Source organism: Oncorhynchus kisutch, linkage group LG6 (genome assembly GCF_002021735.2).
Source record: "Oncorhynchus kisutch isolate 150728-3 linkage group LG6, Okis_V2, whole genome shotgun sequence".
Taxonomy (NCBI): domain Eukaryota; kingdom Metazoa; phylum Chordata; class Actinopteri; order Salmoniformes; family Salmonidae; genus Oncorhynchus; species Oncorhynchus kisutch.
This window is the reverse complement of record NC_034179.2, coordinates 44,143,306-44,151,211: the sequence shown is the minus strand read 5'-3', so window position 1 is coordinate 44,151,211 and position 7,906 is coordinate 44,143,306.

Below are 7,906 nucleotides of genomic sequence, written 5' to 3'. Positions count from 1 at the left end.
GACCCAGACTTCGGGCCTCATGTCCATTCCCTACTGCGAGGGTCACGTGTGGAGCAGAGTCGGGTCCCAGTTGATACCAAGGTTTAATATGGTGTGGGAGTATGACTGGGGCTGCCACCCCCTCAGGGCCGCACACGATGGTAAGGCAGCGTATGTTTGGGGTAAGATGCATCATGTTTTCATCCCAATCTTGTGTGTACGGCGTGTCTTCTTCGTCAGTGACGTTGAGAGTGCAGTGCAACTCAGCCTGTGGTGTCTTATAGGGATGGAAGGTATATATTAGCTTCCTCCATTGGTTGAATTGAAATTGGATGGCAGGAGTTCCAGGTCCAGATGGTAGGCATTTGAGCCAGTAAACCTCCTGTGTGGTGGATAGAGCAGGTGCGGGCAGAATTGGGAGCATCAGGATTCGGGCCCTTGGCGGTGGATCGAGCGCGACCTCCACACCTGACTCAGTTAGGTATATTGCGCATCCTAACTTACAGAGTAGGTCTCGACCTAGTAGGTTGATTGGGCAATTTGGACAATATAGGAATTGGTGTTTCAAACTGGAAGGGCCCCACTGGAACAATAGTGGAGTAGTTTTGTATTGATCTTCAGGATTTCCTGAAACCCCCACCACCTTTACCTTGTCTGAAGAGAGGGGTTGATGAGAATTGATGGCGGAATATGTACATCCAGTGTCCACAAGGAACCTGTGGGTGACCCCTTGTACTACACATGTAATAGTGGGTTCCGTGTGGACAGAGAATTGTTGGCCATCTAACCCAACTGGTGGTGGTGGGCAGCCTCATTCCCATGGGGGGTATCCCTCGGACATCCCCTGGAAGGTGGGACCGGTAGGGGGCGCTGGGTTGTATGCTGGTTGATATCCCTGGGTAGGGGCTGGTGGATATCCCTGGGCAGGGGCTGGTGGATATCCCTGGGCAGGGGCTGGTGGATATCCCTGGGCAGGGGCTGGTGGATATCCCTGGGCAGGGGCTGGGTACCTTGGGGCCCCTCTTCCCCGTTGTCCACCTCTCCTCCCTCTGGAGGCCAAGTATGACTGGCGTTGCTGTGAGAGGGGAGCAGGGCAGATCCTTGCATAATGCCCTTCTTGGTAGCAATTGTAGCAATTTCTTCTAGCTTGCGGCGGTCCCCCCCATGTCGGTCCAGATGGGTTAGAAAATCCAGGTTGGGTGTAACCCTCATATCCGTAGTTGGCTCCTGGATTTGGAGGGGCGGCGTATACGACCGGTGCCTGTGCGGGGGTCGGTGGTGCTGGAGCGGCCACCAACATCTGGTTAATGGTCTGAGTCACAATCTTGGCTATATCAGTGGGTTCCTCCGCCACCATTTGCTTTTTTGGCTTTGCAGTCTTTTGGGCCTCATTCAATTGTAATTTGAGCAGTTGGAGTTGCAGCGACTGAACTTGTGAATCAGCCGTGCCTTTGTCTTTGTTGTATTGAGAGATGTGATGGTGGACATGGGAGTTGAATTGGGCAGTGGGCAAGGCCATCAGCCCCACTGTGGCCCTAAGCTTGGTTTTCACTTCTATGGGTGTCCCATTCACCACCATCTCCTTCCACATGCTGAGAGTGGTTCCGCTCTGGTCATGGGGTTCAATGTGGACTGACCTCCAGGTGGTCTTGGCCCTATCTAGGTATTGAGCTGCCTGCTCCCCGTCTTTCATGGCAAAAGAGGTAAGGGTTGCATAATTTTTTTCGGTGGGATATGCCCTTCTGAGCTCATTCCACAGTGATACTCTGTATTTCTCAGGTTCTGTTGCTGACCCCAATTTTCCCAGTCCTGCTGTGTTTATTAGGGCATTCATGGTCGTGTAGTCGGTTGACCTAGCCAATAAGGCCTTCATGTCCCCCAAGGCAAGCCGGACCCCGGAAGTTAGGGACTGAAGCTGAAGCAGCCAGGCTGAGGCACCCCCATGTAAGCTCGGGAGCTGTTCCATCAGGGCCGTTAAATCGTGCATCTTCCAGGCAACGTATTCCTCTCGGTGGGTTGTTTCGTCCATCCTGAGTGGCATTTGATACGGCCCATGTTGTCTTTGGGCTTCTTCTTCTCCTCCTTTCCTTTGTCTGGCTATGATGCGCCTCGACCGTCTTACTGCCGTTTCAACGGGGGTTGATTTTCCCTTAAAAACTCCTTGTATCAGGATTATTTCACCCGATTCTTCTGCGACTTCTTCCATGAGTTTCAGTTGGCTTTCTGCCTCCCATACACCTGCAGCCGTGAGGGGAACGTCCTCCTCTGTCTCCTCTTGTGGTTCCATATCATCTCCTTCCTGTTCTTCCGGTTCGCTGAAAGACATTAAATTTTCTTCTTGTCGGCGGCCACTTGTGAAATACTCCTTACTAATATCGCTCCTTGGTTCCCCTCTATGTTCTCTGTACACACTGGATGTGCAGAAGGTGGGGGTTCCTCTCCCCTCTGACTTCAAGCTGCTCCCGTTGCCCCCTGCTCCATTTATGAATGGATTCCTCGTGTGGCCACTGGGGCGGAGCTGTTCTCGCATAGTTCGAGGGGCATGCATGTCAGATGGCCCTGTTGTGCACTTTTGTGCACCCCCTGGTGTGGAGCAACCCTGTGGGCCAGGCTTTAATTCTTCACACTCCAGGTGGCCCCCTGTGATCAACGTATCCCCTTGGAGTACTCCTTCTTTTACAAGGAACACAGGGGCCTGTGTTGACGCGTGCCCGGCCCTTTTCCCCTTATCAGTATAAGGTGGAGGCAAATTTGAGAGGACTGGGTAAAGGGGTTGGGTCGTTGAGGGCACATGTGTTGGCGGGGCAGAGGGAAATGGATTTGGCGCCATCTCCTGGTGGTGGTCCGTCTGCTCATCTTCCCCTTGTGAGGGAGTGGCCACCCCCATCATTTCCGTTTTTTTATTCAGTTGTGCTTTTAGCGCCTCTTCGATGGCCCAAGTTCCTATCTTCAGTTCCACTTCTGCCCTTTCTCTCTGTTTAGTCCCTTTTTTCTTAAATACGTGACTTTTGTTATTTTCTACTTCCTTGTCTCTGGCCTCCTGTAACGTCCCTCTCAACTCACATTCCATCGTTTTCAGCTGGGCCCCTGTTGGCGGCCCCCCCCCTAGATAACCTGCTTGTGTCCATTTTAACTTCAATCCCTCCCATACTTTCTTTATAGGCTTCCATTGTTCCTGTCCCCCTGATCTATATTCAATTTTTTGTTCTAGGAACTCATTAAACCTCAGCTTTGGAGTATTGGGGTTCGCCATTGTGAATTTGCTTTAAACGTAATTTAATTTAATTCAATCGGAATTTAATCGTAGTTTTAATCGAAATTCTCTCCTTCTATCTGAATATAGTTAGCATATACTTCGCCCGACGTTGATTAATGCCCACGAGGTATTCGAAGAGACACTATTGCTCGTGCTCTGCCTTATCTCAGAGCTTCTCCTTCGTATATTCAGGTTGAGAAAAACCGCATGGGTTTGTATAGCATTATGGAGCGCACAACCAAGGGATCTATTCGACTATTTAGTCTCAATATTTAAATATTATATTCAGATATTATTTCAATTATACATCAGTCATTTCATTCCTGATTGTACATTTATACATGTACCTATGTTAATAGGTACACACAATATAGAAGTTTCGGATTTATCCAATATCCCTTATTATAATTCTCTCTCTCTCCCTCTATCTAACCACCAACAATCTTAATGGAAACAATTACAACCACATTGCATTTTAACATAACATAACATAAACAGTTACAAATAGACAAAACAAGACAAAACAGCACGTTATATCTCTGACCCCTGAAAGCCGATCCTTATCAGTGAATTTCTATCAGACTGAGCCGTACCGGACCACAGGATAAAATTACAATTTATCCCCCTCGGCGCCAGATTTGAAGAATAGTAATTAGCTATCCCCTACTGATCTCTATTCCTGATCCCTATCGAGCTGACCCCTATCAGAATTATTACACATGTCCGACCCCTATCGGTGAATCTCTATCAGACTGAACCACACCGGGTCACGGGTCCCAAAATTACAATTTGTCCCCTCGGCTGCAGATTTAATGAATAGTAATTAGCTATCCCCTACTGATCTCTATTCCCGACCCCTATCGGAACTATCAAAGACAAAACAGTGATCACTCATCATTGAAAGCTAGCAGACTGTGCTGACCGGGTCACGGGTCCCAAAATTACAATTTGTCCCCTCGGCGCCAGAGTTAATGAATAGTAATTAGCTATCCCCTTACTGATATCTCATCAATGATTTAAATCACACCGGCCGTCGCCGGTTCGTTACTACATATGTTCACGTACACTGTTATTTCGACTCGTCAGCAAATTATAAATTTACACAAGAATTCATACTTACTCGGAAAAACTGATAAAAATTTGGACAGACTATTCGACAATATGCAAAGTTTGATTTAACAGGCTTTTGCTTACCTTATTTTTTTTTTTTATGGTGCACCTTGAAATCAGTTTTCCGAGTTGAGCAGAATTGTTGCCCTCCCCCGAAAGTCTTCACCCGTCTTTCTTATTTATTTAATGAATCGTCCTTTCCCCAACTCGCCTCCTCCACACCCAAATCAACTCACTTCGACTGGATCGTTAGTAAACTATACTCTGCTACCATTTCTGTTAGCAATTTGATATGTAGACGGACGAGTCGGTCAAGGATCGATTCAGACAAGGTGGTAAATTGTATGACAAGCTACAGTTTATTCAGAGTGAAGATATCTAGAACAGCATAATTACGGCTCTCCCGCTGGTTCGTACGGAAGCGCAGACGAAGAAGAGACCGTTACAATCAGTACACCACTATTATATAGAAAAGAAAGTAGGTTGATTCTGGAAGATCGGATCTTTGGATTGGTTCAGCTGGGGTGTAGTCTGTAGTCTTCCGCCATTGGCTCAGTAGTCTGTCCGTCATCGTAGAATCCTCTTCGGACACACAATGTTAACAGACAAAGGAGATCATGTGTGTGTGCGCTGGTTTTGGCCATTAGTGTAATGCGGGAGCTATCCTGTAGGGGACCCCACAGGCTCAACTCTAAGTGGTAGCCCCCCCTTAACAATAGTCTGGTCACCTACATAAGAAATAGCATTTCTCTACACTACCGACCCCCCTCAGCTCCCAGCTGTGCCCTGGACACCATTTGTGAATTGATCGCCCCCCATCTAGCTTCAGAGTTTGTTCTGTTAGGTGACCTAAACTGGGATATGCTTAACACCCCGCCAGTCCTACAATCTAAGCTAGATGCCCTCAATCTCACACAAATCATCAAGGAACCCACCAGGTACAACCCTAACTCTGTAAACAAGGGCACCCTCATAGACGTCATCCTGACCAACTGGCCCTCCAAATACACCTCCGCTGTCTTCAACCAGGATCTCAGCGATCACTGCCTCATTGCCTGTATCCGCTACGGAGCCGCAGTCAAACGACCACCCCTCATCACTGTCAAACGCTCCCTAAAACACTTCTGTGAGCAGGCCTTTCTAATCGACCTGGCCCGGGTATCCTGGAAGGACATTGACCTCATCCCGTCAGTTGAGGATGCCTGGTCATTCTTTAAAAGTAACTTCCTCACCATTTTAGATAAGCATGCTCCGTTCAAAAAATGCAGAACTAAGAACAGATACAGCCCTTGGTTCACTCCAGACCTGACTGCCCTCGACCAGCACAAAAACATCCTGTGGCGGACTGCAATAGCATCGAATAGTCCCCGTGATATGCAACTGTTCAGGGAAGTCCGGAACCAATACACGCAGTCAGTCAGGAAAGCTAAGGCCAGCTTCTTCAGGCAGAAGTTTGCATCCTGTAGCTCCAACTCCAAAAAGTTCTGGGACACTGAAGTCCATGGAGAACAAGAGCACCTCCTCCCAGCTGCCCACTGCACTGAGGCTAGGTAACACGGTCACCACTGATAAATCCATGATTATCGAAAACTTCAATAAGCATTTCTCAACGGCTGGCCATGCCTTCCGCCTGGCTACTTCAACCTCGGCCAACAGCTCCGCCCCCCCCGCAGCTCCTCGCCCAAGCCTCTCCAGGTTCTCCTTTACCCAAATCCAGATAGCAGATGTTCTGAAAGAGCTGCAAAACCTGGACCCGTACAAATCAGCTGGGCTTGACAATCTGGACCCTCTATTTCTGAAACTATCTGCCACCATTGTCGCAACCCCTATTACCAGCCTGTTCAACCCCTCTTTCATCTCGTCTGAGATCCCCAAGGATTGGAAAGCTGCCGCAGTCATCCCCCTCTTCAAAGGGGGAGACACCCTGGACCCAAACTGTTACAGACCTATATCCATCCTGCCCTGCCTATCTAAGGTCTTCGAAAGCCAAGTCAACAAACAGGTCACTGACCATCTCGAATCCCACCGTACCTTCTCCGCTGTGCAATCTGGTTTCCGAGCCGGTCATGGGTGCACCTCAGCCACACTCAAGGTACTAAACGATATCATAACCGCCATCGATAAAAGACAGTACTGTGCAGCCGTCTTCATCGACCTTGCCAAGGCTTTCGACTCTGTCAATCACCATATTCTTATCGGCAGACTCAGTAGCCTCGGTTTTTCGGATGACTGCCTTGCCTGGTTCACCAATTACTTTGCAGACAGAGTTCAGTGTGTCAAATCGGAGGGCATGCTGTCCGGTCCTCTGGCAGTCTCTATGGGGGTGCCACAGGGTTCAATTCTCGGGCCGACTCTTTTCTATGGGGAAATCAATGATGTTGCTCTTGCTGCGGGCGATTCCCTGATCCACCTCTACGCAGACGACACCATTCTATATACTTTCGGCCCGTCTTTGGACACTGTGCTATCTAACCTCCAAACAAGCTTCAATGCCATACAACACTCCTTCCGTGGCCTCCAACTGCTCTTAAACGCTAGTAAAACCAAATGCATGTTTTTCAACCGGTCGCTGCCTGCACCTGCATGCCCGACTAGCATCACCACCCTGGATGGTTCCGACCTAGAATATGTGGACGTCTATAAGTACCTAGGTGTCTGGCTAGACTGCAAACTCTCCTTCCAGACTCATATCAAACATCTCCAATCGAAAATCAAATCAAGAGTCGGCTTTCTATTCCGCAACAAAGCCTCCTTCACTCACGCCGCCAAGCTTACCCTAGTAAAACTGACTATCCTACCGATCCTCGACTTCGGCGATGTCATCTACAAAATGGCTTCCAACACTCTACTCAGCAAACTGGATGCAGTCTATCACAGTGCCATCCGTTTTGTCACTAAAGCACCTTATACCACCCACCACTGCGACTTGTATGCTCTAGTCGGCTGGCCCTCGCTACATATTCGTCGCCAGACCCACTGTCTCCAGGTCATCTACAAGTCTATGCTAGGTAAAGCTCCGCCTTATCTCAGCTCACTGGTCACGATGGCAACACCCATCCGTAGCACGCGCTCCAGCAGGTGTATCTCACTGATCATCCCTAAAGCCAACACCTCATTTGGCCGCCTTTCGTTCCAGTACTCTGCTGCCTGTGACTGGAACGAATTGCAAAAATCGCTGAAGTTGGAGACTTTTATCTCCCTCACCAACTTCAAACATCAGCTATCTGAGCAGCTAACCGATCGCTGCAGCTGTACATAGTCTATTGGTAAATAGCCCACCCTTTTCACCTACCTCATCCCCATACTGTTTTTATTTATTTACTTTTCTGCTCTTCTGCACACCAATATCTCTACCTGTACATGACCATCTGATCATTTATCACTCCAGTGTTAATCTGCAAAATTGTAATTATTTGCCTACCTCCTCATGCCTTTTGCACACATTGTATATAAGACCCCCCCTTTGTTTTCTACTGTGTTATTGACTTGTTAATTGTTTACTCCATGTGTAACTCTTTGTTGTATGCTCACACTGCTATGCTTTATCTTGGCCAGGTCGCA